At 40.6% G+C, this 13759-nt stretch overlaps 1 pseudogene; it reads left to right on the plus strand.

Moving 5' to 3' along the window:
* Positions 1-11959: 11959 nt before the first annotated feature.
* Positions 11960-12078, plus strand: LOC133504175 (5S ribosomal RNA; annotated as a pseudogene).
* The last annotated feature ends 1681 nt before the right edge of the window (positions 12079-13759 follow it).

Here is a 13759-nt window from a genome sequence, read left to right on the forward strand (position 1 = left end):
GCCCCAAAAGTTAAACTTTTTAAATCCCGGTTTAATCCCCCACATCCAGGCCCCTCCCCTCATCCTTCCAATTGAGCCGTTTCAAAGCAAAATCACTCTTTTTTTTAACTTGTACTGCATATTCTTGTAATTTTAGTAATCTTTTATTATTGTACTTTGTTTTTGAATGTCTGTTACATGCTTTTAAAATGTTGTACTTTTAATTTATGTAAAACACATTGACTTATGAAATGGGCCATATAAAATAAAACTGCCTTGCCTTGGCTTTTCACCTGGACTCTGACATTTGATACAGCTGACATCCAAATCATGATTATGAGACCGCAAAATCGGTAGGTGATATAAGACAGAGCTCTCAAAGGGTTTGTTTCATGTTTTAATGAAACAATATTTGAAAGAAAGAATCTTTTTGTAAAACTGTCTTGTCTACCCCTTTGTTGCTGTGCGGTATCCCACAGTTTTCAGTGTTGACCCTGCTGATTTTTTCTATTTGCCACTGTTGAACGATCTCATGCTCAACACCATTCTATCTTTATTCAGTGGCTGAAATCCAAAATACCAATAATGTTAGCAATATATCTATCAGAGGAAAAACTTCCTGAATAACCTTGATTGTCAAAATGAACCAAAACATTTTTCCACATGTACAAAATGAAATCTTATTAAAGATTGATATGTGATCATAATGCCTATTACTCTGCCAAATAATAGACCAATTACATTATACTTTGGACAACTGTACTGAGGACAAATATTTGATGGCATGAATGTTGAAAAAGGAATATTCAGCAATAAAGTCACTGTGAGCTGGCAAAGCAGGGTTTTCCCACTGGCCAATGCCAGTTAAAGAAGCAGCAACGAAATGAGAAATCTGCTGGATAAAGTTACTGAATGGAGCTGTTACTCTTTGTAAAATGTAATTATTAACTTACTCCAAATGGAGAGTGCCAACAGATATAGGAACAAAGCCAACAAGAGGGGTAAAGCAGGAGGAAATATGGTGCACTCCAACCAATGCTGAGGAAGGGTGACAGAAGTGCTGCCAGGGATTTTGGGCTCTGTGAAAGAAGAGAAACATGGGGGAACATGCAAATTCCACAAAGTGGGGCCAGGATTGAACCCTGATCCTCAGAACTGCGAGGCCAATGTTTTCCAGCTGTCCACCATGCCGCTGCATTTCAAAAATTCCACTCATTTTTCAAGCGCAATAAATATTGTGTACTGTAACGATGCAAAAACCGGCAAAAGAAAAATCTGAACCTTTCATTAGAAAAAAAAAACAAAAAACTTTTTCTCTCGCTTATACCATTTTTTTAGTCATCAGCAGTGAAATGTAGGCAAATTTCATTAAAATTTGTTTCAGAAAATGATCATTTTATTTTATGAGCTGAAAAAAAAGAACAAAATTATTAACTTCGACATTTTCTTTGGTAAATTTCACATTCACAAATCCAAATTTCTAAAATCAACTGCAGTATTCAAATTATTCTTAATTGAAATCAATGAATATTTAAAGTCTCTTTAATTAATAATCATAAATCTAAATTAATTATCGATTTACATCCAGAACTAATTGAAACTTTACATTTACGAGAGAATACTTTTTCTTGAGGATGTTTTACAAGGGTAAAAAAACACATTACTTTTCTTTGTTGCAATTATAAAAAAATCTTGAACTCATGGGTTTTCCATTACAGCAAGATGGATGAGCCAAAAATGGAAAATTCAAATCAGTACTGGAAAAAGATGTGACACTATAATGTGAACGAGTGGGACTAAATTATGAAGGGAAGTATTTGATCACTAAATGGAGCTAACCCTAGATGCAAATGAGTTACGTTCTTTACCATTATCAGCCGAACAATTTTGGGATGAAGCTCGGCTGCTTCCAGGCCAGAGAACTTTCATTTATCTGACGATTCCAAATTGTATTTATTGAAATCCTGGTCACCAGACATTTATATTTTGGGCTCTAGTTTTGCCACAAAGGGATCGTCTTGGAGCATGATCCTTTATTCCACCAGGTGATATAAGGAGTCATTCCTGTCCTTAGCAGCAATATTTTTCTTAGCATGGTGTTTTTGTTTTTTTTGGTTAGATTTTTTTTTCATTTTCTCTTCTCTTTTTTCTGCCATAATACTTGCATCTTCCCATTTTCTCCTCCACCCTGCCTCCTTCTTCCTGATGAAGAGATGTTCACCTGAAACCATCCTTGCCCTCTACAGGGTGCTATTACTTATTGCAGTTATCCAGAGTCTCGATAAGGCTTGGCAAAGTTGATGCAACAACTCCAAGGACATTGGAAGGTACACTGATCTTCATAGAGTGCTAGATTGGAATCAGATAGATTACTTGTTGGCGTGAAGAGAGGTGATCATAACCAGAAAATTATATATCCCAGATATAAAACCCTACATTAAAAATAAAATTTTCAGATCCAAACCTACAAACACCACAGTCAGTACATTTACGATGTTAATCTCAGCCTGCCTGGAAATTCATATCAATCAAATTTATATCTAATAGATCCATATCTAAAGGATTTCTGTTTTGTTGCCATAATTTTGTTTAACAAAAGAGACTGGAGAGACTGCCTACCAATTAAGATTGAACTACATGACCGAGTAATTTGTAGGCAGATTCCTGATAATTTGTCTTAAACAAAGCCTTTCTGAATTTGGCATTCAAGAACAAAATGTTGTCCTTCAATTTTTATTCAACGTTATTGGGTGGTTATAGGCGACAGTGGTGCAGCTGTAGAGCGTTGGCCCAATTGTTCTAAGGATTGGGGTGCAAATCAGGGCCCGGCATGTGTGGAGTTTGCAGGTTCTCTCCATGCCTGCATGGGTGTTTCCGGGGACTCCGGTTTCCTCCCACATCCCAAAAACATGCAACATTAATTGGACTCTAAATTGCTCCTCGGTGTAATTGTGAATGCAACTGCTGTCTGTTTCTATGTGCCCTGCGATTGGCTGGGAACCAGTTCAGGTGTACCCTGCCTCCTATCTGATGACAGCTGGGATTAGCTCCAGCACTTCTGTGACCCTCTTCAGGATACGTAGCTCAGAAAATGGATTGATATATGGATGGACAACTTCCTGATGGGAAGGCCACAACAGGTGAGGCTGGGGGACACCACGGTCGCCTCATCAAAGACAGCGACGAGTCTGCATATCGACGGGAAGTGCCGAGGCTGGAGCTTTGGTGTGGTCAGCACAACCTGGACGGACGGATGGATGGATGTTTATCCATTCACGTATTGTCAGGTTTTCTTTCTCATCACCCTGAGTCCAGCCCTGATGTGTGGGTGTCATCATGATTTTTGTAAGTGTGGTGTTTGTGAGTCTAGCATTTGTTTCTCAACATCCAGGTTACTGCTGATTATTTTTAAGATGCTGTGGGACACCATCTCGTCGCAAGTGTATCAACAGTCTACACTGGTTTGGTAAACCAGGGGTTGTGGGTTCGTATCCCACTGGGGCCTCTACTCCCTGAGAAGGGTTGCGTCAGGAAGGGCATCCGGCGTCCTGAAAGGGACAAGCTGAAAGAAACACACATTGTTGCTCTTTGTTTCCAGTCTAACATCTGTCTTTGCTCACCACATACCTGCAGTAGCTTCCTGCTTTCCACTGACAACCCAGAATTCTATCCTGCCAGACTGCTCCTCCTTGGAATCCATCCTAACCCAGATCGTGCCCTCAGATTCCCTTTCACCACCCACAGAATTGTTTTTCTTCAAATCACACAATCTAATAAAAATTAGATCACAGACCCCCCACCTCTGTCTCTTTATCTCGATCTAACTCATAACCTGAGTCCTTACATATGTGCACGAATACATTTGTGAACTATCTATAAAAAATAAAAAATAAAAACCCAGTATGTAACTTTTGATTATGATACATTTCCACTCCATATATACTTGGGATGTATCTAAGTACCAAACCAAACCCACCAATGTTTTCATTTGTAAGCTATCAATGTGCAATTTTGTTATAATACAGCCCTATGGGGGCACAATCCAGTGCAATCTGTAGGCTGGTCCCAAGCCTGGATAAATGCAGAGGGTTATGTCAGGGAGGGCATCCGGCGTAAAACTGTGCCAAACAAATATGAGCGTTCATCTAAAGAATATCATCCAGATCAGTCGTAGCCCAGGTTCACAACACACACAGCGACGAAAAAGTGATGGTAAGTACGAAATCCAGGAAAGGATTTTTCAGGGACAGGTGGTGGTAGACTTTGCAAAAAGGATGGAAATGGCAGTAGTGAATACTTTTTTCCAGAAGAGGCAAAAACATAGAGTGACCCAAAAGAGCGGACGTAGAAGCATGCAGGTGGATTACATTTTGTGCAGGAGGTTACCGACTCTAAGGCAGTGGTGGGGGAGAGTGTAGTTCAACAGCATAGGATGGTGGTGTGTAAGATGACTCTGGTAGCGGGTAGGATGATTTAGAAGCCAAAGGTAGAGCAGAGAATCAGGTGGTGGAAATTGAGAAAGGAAGAATGTTGTGTGGCTTTTTGGAAAGAGGTGAGAAAGACTCTGGATAGACAGGAAGAGCTCCCAGAAGACTGGTATACTCCTGCAAAGTGTCAAGTAGGTTGCCATGCCACAAATAGCAATGGAGCGAATTGATAGCATTTGGCTTGTATTTCTTGGGTTCATGTGTTCATCTGAGCCCTAGCACCAACTCTCAAATTGAACACCAGATGTCGCCAAACAAAATTATACTTGATTGGGTCACCAGCACGGCAAAGATCTCTCTGATAAACGAAGCCTACTCACTTAGCATCTCACTGCATTGCATACGTATACAAAAATCAGTAACCTTATATAAACCTGATTATTTTTCATATCTTTGTATTACATACATATATCGTGGTTAGTAACCTTAAGAACCCAATTATTGTCATATCTTTGGATTCACATCTTGTTTTTGACATGAAGACATCAACAGGATGCAGCTGCCGGGTCACACCCAACGGTTTTTCAAGACGTTTGCAGTGTCGAGTTACTGAACAGGAAACCTGTCACACTCGAATCACCACACAGGAAGTCTGCAAGCAGAAATTGATTTAAATTATATTTCCATTAAACTTTTAGCAGAAAATATGATGCTTTGAAACGGCTTTGTGAAAAGAATATAACCTATGTACGACTGTCTCTCTCAGACAAGGCAACACATTATGAGCAACCAACTAAAACAAGCCTGAGAATGCATGAGAGAATTGTATTTACAAGAATGTTGATACATTTATGCTATTGCTCAAAACTAGGGTGAAACCGAATGCAAGTTTTTGGTTACATTTTTAAAGATGCATTTATTGATTAAAGGGAAAATGACAAAATTGAGTGAAGCGAAGAAGGGCGTGACAAGTCAAGCCAGGAATGGCGAAAGGGGCCTAATAGGATGAACAAAGAGACCCCTTTCCAGTAGGCGTGGATTCAGCCAATATTTTCCAGAATGTTCCACCAAAAAGCTATAAAAACCTTGGATACGGAAGTTCGGGGCATTTTGTTCGGTTCTCGCTGACAAAGAGACAAGGTCTTTCTATAGGTGTAATAGTCGTGTGGCAAGCTGCCGGGGAGAAAGTTTTCTAGCAACTTGGAATGCTTGATTTTTGACGACTCCTTTTAAGATTGGGCGCAAGTAAAACAACTACTATAATAAGGTAATGGCAGGATAATACCAGCGATATTACGTGGTTACCTATGAAGGACAAGTTGGCTTGACAATTTATCCTTAATCCCGAAAATCCTTATTACTAAATTAGGCTTCGAGCTATGTAGGACTTGATCACCCCTAACAGGCTCACTCAAAAATGTCTATTTTCCCTAATTTCTGATCCTTTTGAATGCTTTGAATCTCACTTCATTTATATTGCTTTTTACTATTTTGATCATTTATCTCAACCTACATACCATCAGTATTATCATTTTAATCATTTTTCCTTTGATTGATTTATGTTCAATTAACATCGAATTTTGCCTTAACATCGCAACCATACCCCGCGTCTGACGGGAATGACTGTCGAGCAATTTTTATCATTTATTAAATTCTTAAAATTTCCATCTTCATCTATCTTTGTCATTCTTATATTGAGTTGTCTCATTATTACCATTCTACCTCATGAAAGATCGAGCGTCAACGACATTAACATCATTTAGTCGTAAAATTCTATTTTAGTCAGTCACTCATTGATAATCTCCATTTTAAGATAAAACAAATCCCTACGATCCTAACAAGGATTGTAAAATTTACTAGGTCAACACAAGGTTTTCAAAGAGGCAGGCAGGAGAGTACTTGGGGTGTCTTCTGGTGGGAAAGGAAACTTGGTGGTGGAACCCCAAAATACAGGAAGTCATTCAAGGAAAGAGATTAGCGAAGAAGAAGTAGGACACGGAGAGGACTCCGGAGAGGCGAAATGAATGCATTAAGATTCGTAGGGCAAAGACAGAGGTGGCAAAGGCTAAACAAGAGGCATATGATGACATATACACCAGATTGGATACAAAAGAAGGAGAAAGGTATCTCTGAAGGTTGACCAGATAGAGGGATAGAGATGGGAAGGATGTGCAGCAGGTAAGGGTGATTAAGGATAGCGATGGAAATGTTTTGACTGGTGCGAGTAGTGTGCCAAGTAGATGGAAAGAATACTTTGAGAAGTTAATGAATGAAGAAAATGAGAGAGAAGGAAGAGTAGGAGAGGTAAGTGTGAACGACCAGGAAGTGGCAATGATTAGCAAGGGGGAACTTCAAAAGCCACTCCAAAGGATGAAAAGTGGAAGGCAGTTGGTCCTGATGACATACCGGTGGAGGTATGGAAGCAATTTGGAGAAGTGGCTGTGAAGTTTTTGACCAATTTATTCAATAGAAAATTAGCGGGAGAGAAGATGACTAAAGAATGTAGGAAGAGCGTGCTATTTTTCATTTTTAAGAACAAAGGCAATGTCCAGAGCTGTGGAAATTATAGAGGAATAAAGTTGGTGAGCCACAATGAAGTGACGGGAAAAAGTAGTTGAGGTTAGACTCAGGACAGATGTAAGTATCTGTGTGCAACAGTATAGTTTCATCCATCCATCCATCTTCTACCACTAATCTGGGTTGCGGGGCCAGTAGCTTCAGGAGGGATACCCAGTCTTCCCTTTCCCCAGCAACTTCTTCCAGCACTTGCAGAGGGATCCCGAGGCATTACCAAGCCAGCTGGGAGACATAGTCTCTCCAGCATGTCCTGGGTTGTCCCCGGGGTCTCTTTCCAGTGGGACATGCCCGGAACACCTCACCAGGGAGGCATCCGGGAGGCATCCAAATCAGTTGCCCGAGCCACCTCATCTGTTTCCTCTCAATGCAGAGGAGCAGGGGCTCGACACTGAGCCCCTCCCAGATGAACGAGCTTCTTACCCTATCTCTAAGGGAGAGCCAGGATTCCCTGCGGAGGAAACTCATTTCGGCTGCTTTTATCAGGGATCTTGTTATTTTGGTCATGACCCACAGCTCGTGGTGAGGCTAATAACGTAGATTGACTTCAATTGAGAGCTTCGCGTTTTGACTTAGCTCCCTCTTCACCACAACGGACCAATACAAAGTCCGCACACTGCAGATGCTGCACCGATCCGTCTGTCGATCTCCCGCTCCATTCTTCACTCACTCGTGAACAAGACCCCAAGATACTTGAACTTCTCCCTTTGGGGCAGGATCTTATCCCCGACCCACACCACCCTTTTACGACTCTCAGCTGGTTTCATCCCTAGAAAAAGAGTGAGTGGAAAAGCAAAGAGAAGGTCAGAAGGAGCTACATTGTGTCTTTGTGGATCTAGAGAAAGCCTATGACAGAATACCAAGAGAGGAACTGTGGTACTGTGTGCGTAAATCTGGTGTGACGGAGAAATATGTTAGCATAGTATAGGATATGTATGAAGGCAGCAGAACAGTGGTGAGGTGTACTGTAGTAATGAGAGAAGATTTTGAGAAATCACATTTTCAGAAATCAGATTTTGGGAAATCAAATTGGGATTGCATCAGGGATCAGCTCTGAGTCCCTTCCTGTTTGCTGTGGTAATGGATAGGCTGACAGATGAGGTTAGACTGGAATCCCCTTGGACCATGATGTTCGCAGATGACATTGTGATATGCAGTGAAAGCAGTGATCAGGTGGAGGAACAATTAGAAATATGGAGACATGCACTGGAAAGGAGAAGAATGAAGATTAGCCGCAGCAAAACAGAATATATGTGCATGAATGAGAGGGATAGAGGGGGAAGAGTGAAGCTCCAGGGGGAAGAGATCGTGAGGGTGGATGACTTCAAATACTTAGGCTGAACAATCCAGAGTGATGGTGAGTGTGGTCAGGAAATGGATGGATTTATATCCATATTTAATATTTTATCTGTTTATAATTACTGGATCTTGAAATGTAGTTGTGATCTAGGTTTTCTGAATACATTTATTATTCATTATTAACTATTATTTTTTGGAATCAAAAGCAGTGCTAGCAGTGAATTGCATTCTGTGAGAATCTGCAAGAGATGGTGTGATTTCATGATGATGAAAAACATGACGGTGCCTCTTGGTTACAGTCAAAAAATCAACTATTCTAAAAAAAAAAAATCTTTCACAAGTCTATTTCAACAGCAGATGGTCGTTTCGTTCTTTTCTCTTTTCTTTCACCAGCTTCTCTAACAGCGATAACTTGTAAGAGAGCCATTTGCAATCCTTTCAGTGAAGTCAAACGGCGAGTCTGTCAGCCATGGAGGATTCTAGTCCTTGTGCCGAACTGCTGTTGAAAAGGGAAAAAAAATATTCTTGCACTTCAATCAGAATCAGAATCAGCTTTAATGGCCAATTGTGTAAAACACACAAGGAATTTTTCTCCAGCACTCGGTGCTGCCCTGGTACGACATGCAGAACAAGGAAATCTTTACATGTAAGTGTGTTGACAATGTCAATTGTGCAAAGGGAGCAGTTTAAAGTGATAAATCGTGTGGTCTAAAAAATTAAAAAAAAATAATATAAAATAAATAAACAAAGAGCTATTGAAGTAATGAAAATCACATAAACTCTGGGATAACACAATATCGTAAGTACAATAATATAGACCATATTTAATATAACATATATATATCCTCCCACTTTACAAAACCATGCAACATTAATCATTAATTGGACACTATAAATTACCCCTTGTTGTGATTGTGAGTGCGGCGTTTTGTCTATACAGTATGTGCCCTGTGATTGGCTAGCAACCAGTTCAGGGTGTACCTTGCCACCTGCCCGTTGACAGTTGAGATAGGCTCCAGCACTCCCACGACCCTCGTGAGGATAAGCGGCTAAGAAAATTGATGGATGGATAGATGGTGCCTGTAGGATAAATTATAAGATAGAATACATGAAAAAAAGCATGTAAAGTGTGCATTAATAAGTGCATTTTAAATAACTAAAAGAGGAAGTTGAATGACAAGTCTTGTACGTGGAAAACGTCGGAAAGATTTTCCAGTAATTCTGAAATACACAACAGCATTTAATTATTGCAACCATGTTAATTGTAATGAAGTAATTATCCACCTTTTAAATCTGGGAATCTTTTAATTGAAAGGCACTTTCCACTGAAGCTGCAATGCACAAATGACACTACCATTAGCAGCTAATTTACTTTATTGAATTTCCGTATGTGTGCTGATGGTCCTATTTATTTAAATTGCTTTCATGAGCAATATCAGAATGTTTTGAATACAATTAACCTAACCCTTAGCATAAAAACAGCAATCAATTCTTTTTATTCATTAGGAGGTGAAAATCTTGTTTTGTGGATGTTCTAATTTGTTCAAATGTTGTCAAAAAAGGGCACTCAGACTGACTCTAATGAAGGGAATTTGGAAAATATGATTTGAGAGTTTAAGAAGAAATATTTCATGAATAAGTTTTTCCCGAGTGCCACTGTCCACCACTGACAACATGTCACAGAAAAAATATTGTCTAGTAAGAGACACATTGGAAAGCCGAGCTGGAGCACCGCTAAAGCAGTTCTTTGGTAATTGATGTTGCTGCCTAAAATGAGTCTTAGGGACCAGGCTGATTAGGTTGTGTTTTTCATTGGTGCCGAAAGCTCACCTCCATCAGCTGGTCACTCACAGGGGAATGACAGTTTCACATTCAGTTATCCTATTAAACCTGATTGCATTTTTGTTTCCTGTCAAATGGTTTTCATCTCTCAAAACTTGTTTTGTATAGTGGTTGCTTCACATGGAACTCAACTTTAAATTGTGATGATTGACTATCACTTACATTTATGGTCTGTGTGAAATCAAACACATGGAAGTCTGCCTGCCTGCTCTTGTTAAATATTGAATGTTATCTATAATTAAAGTGATATGAATATGTAAAAGTAATTACATTTTTTTCTCTTCATTTGCCCTGTTTCCTGATTCACTCCAGTTTGACAGTGGGGACTCATGGGAAATGCAGCAGATATACTGGTTGTACATCTGACCACTTTACTTTCCAAGCAGTTTTGAGCACTAGCATTATTACCCCGGACGCGGGTGACCGGGTCGCCCATCTGGAGCCAAGCCTGGAAGTGGGGCTCGAAGGCGAGTGCCTGATGGCCTGGCCTGCACCCATGGGGCTCGGCTGGGCAAAGGCCGAAAGGGTAATGTGGCTCCCCATTCCCATGGACTCACCACCTGTGGGAGGGCCTGTAAGGTTCGAGTGCAGTGTGAGCTGGGCGGTGTCCTAAGGTAGGGACCTTGGCAATCCAATCCCAGGCAAGAGAAGCTTGCTCGAGGGACTTGCAATATCACCTCTGTGTCCACGCACAGCTTAGGGTCTGGTACCAGGCCTCTCGAGAGGAGTTGGACTCTGTTCCACTCTAAAGTTCTCCCCTGCTCAGCGACTGTATGTTTGGGTTCACCCCGGTGGACGAGAGGGTAGTCTCAGCCCCTTCGGGTCAGGGAAGATCCTGACTGTTGTTTGTACTGATGCGCCAAACAAAAGTTCAGAGTACTACCCTTTTTGGAGTCCTCAGAAGAGGTGCTTGAGAGCGCTCCCACTGAGGACTCTTTTGTTCTGCTGGGGGACTTCAATGCTCACATGGGCAATGACAGTGAGAGGTGGAATGACGTGATTGGGAAGAACAGCCATCCGATCATAACCCGAGCAGTGTCCTGTTCTAAGACTTCTGTACTCATCACGGATTGTCCATAACAAAAACCATGTTCAAGCATAAGGGTGGCCACATGGCCACTTGGCACCAGCACACCCAAGGTTGCAGTTCAATGATCAAATTTGTGGTTGGGGTCATCGGATTTGTGACCGCATGTCTTGAACATTCAGGTGAAGATGGTGGAGTTGTGAACTGATGAAATGTATCACAATATATGTTTAAATGATCAGAATCAGCTTTAATGGCCAAGTATGTAACAACACACAAGGAATTTGTTTCTGGCAGTCGGTGCCGCCCTAGTACAACATTCAGAACAAACCAAGAACAAATAAACTAACAAGAACGAAGAAAATAAATATGCAATTAATTGGAACTATTCCTTATAAGAGTCACAGTTGTACAAAATGCAGTTTTCTTCAGTTAGAGCAGTTAAGAGTGCCTCAATGCCCAACATTATGTTAAACTTGTATAGATTGGCCTTACTCGTTCGCAGTTTACCGTTATAGGTCAGTGCAATGACGATTGTGCAAAGGGAGTAGTTTAAAGTGACGTACTGAGCGATAGTCTAGGGCTGCTCAATGTGTCGATCGCGAGGCAATTTTGGTTGATCGTGTGCTGGAACCGCCTGACGTCTTTTTTTTTTTTGTTGTTTTTTTTACATTCTGGCAGCACACGGAACTTTCTCTAACAACAACCTGCTGCTCGGCCACACACTGTCCTGCCTGTTTACCTTACATCGCACCCTCCACTCTGAAAGGGGTACACTCATAATTACAAATGTTACAGTACTGACACAGAAGCCTACGGCCATACTACCCTGAGGACGCCCGATCTCATCCAATCTCAGAAGCTATGTAGGTTTGGCCCTGGTTAGTATTTGGATGGGAGACCACCTGGAAATACCAGGTGCTGTAAGCTTCTCTCCCTGGCTAAAATGCATAGGGGTTGCATCAGGAAGTACATCCGGCAAAAAAACTGTGCTAAACAAATATGCGTTCATCTGAGATGACACGCTGTGGCAACCACTAACGGGACAATCCGAAAGGAAAAGGAGTCAGTACTGACGCAGCCCATCAATGTGGTTTATAATGACAGCGTCCTTATATGCTGCCCACCACCAGTGCTTTAGTTAGCAACACAATATGGGCAACATAGAGCAAAGACGAGCTAGACATGCTGCTTTTAGTTACTCTCGATAATAATATTAAAAGAAAAAAAAAGTCCTGTTGCTTTAAGATACCATAAATCTTATGTATGTGAATAATAGAAGAAAAAGTGGTGAAACTGGATGAGATTTTTTTCTCTTTTGAGTGAGAAAGGTCTGGTCTGAAGCCAAAGTACAAAGTTCCTTATTAGGAAATGATTAATGACTAATCCTAGCCCCCAATAGGGCAAAACTCCAAACCCCGATTGGGGGGGAAAAAAAGTAAACCATAAATAGTGACCACAGATGGGCTTACGGCACGTCCCATCAGGAGGAGGGCTCGGGGATGACCCAGGACATGCTGGAGAGACTATGTCTCACAGCTACCCTGGGAACACCTTGGGATCTCTCTGTAAGAGCTGGATGAAGTGGCTAGGGAGAAGGAAGTTTGGACTTCGCTGTTAGAGCTGCTGCTCCCACCACCTGACTCTTGATAAGCGGAAGGCAATGGCTCGATGGATTTAAATTAGATGTTGTAATGTAACAAAATGGGTTACAAAATACAAATTAAGAAACCAAAAGAAGTTAATACTTTTTCAAGATGTTGGAACTGATGTTTAATTATAAGAAAGAGAGGGTTGTGAGAGGGATTAGCTTCTGCTCTGAATATAGAAATATTTGATGCTAAATATCCTAGGAATAGAAGAGGCTCTAGTCATAGATATGTTGATACAGAACTGAAAACAAAATGATAAATATATGTTGTCATCTGAACCCAATTTGATTTATCTTTCAGTCTACACATCAACAAGTCAATGCTGCATTGCTCGAAAATAATGGAAATCATCTGGTATCCAGAGAAATATTGATTTACAATACATTACAGCAGCTATTAAACTCTGATTTAATTTGTCCTTACAATATCATCAGGCAGAAGCTATCAATAAAAAAATTGACTTGATACGATCATGTGGACAGATTAGTCAAATTCTCTTTATATCTCTCAGTGCCAATATTGATCTTAGTGTAGATCCTTTTGTTCCCTAAAGTAATAAAGAAACCAATTGATTTATTGGTGGGCATCACATACCTTTGATCATGCTCGTCTATGTTTTGTTCCATTATTTGAGCCCCTGAGACCTGGATAAAGGGTTCCCTTTAATGAGCACTTGGGCATTGCACAGCCATACATGTCATTTATAATAAGACTTCCAGCAGAATTATTGATCTGGAAGAGGATAAATGTCTTGAATATTTCTTTGTCTGCACTAAGTGTTATCATTGTTATTGTTGTGGATTTTTTTCTACATTTCATGTATAACCATCTCTCCCCAGAAAGAGAATCAGAATCAGCGGTCAAGTATGTAAAAAAAACACCCAAGGAATTTTTCTCCAGCAGACGGTGCTGGTACGACATAAAGAAGAAAGAACAACAAAGCAGCAAGCACAAAGAAC

This window comes from Syngnathoides biaculeatus, chromosome 7 (assembly GCF_019802595.1).
Source record: "Syngnathoides biaculeatus isolate LvHL_M chromosome 7, ASM1980259v1, whole genome shotgun sequence".
Classification (NCBI taxonomy): domain Eukaryota; kingdom Metazoa; phylum Chordata; class Actinopteri; order Syngnathiformes; family Syngnathidae; genus Syngnathoides; species Syngnathoides biaculeatus.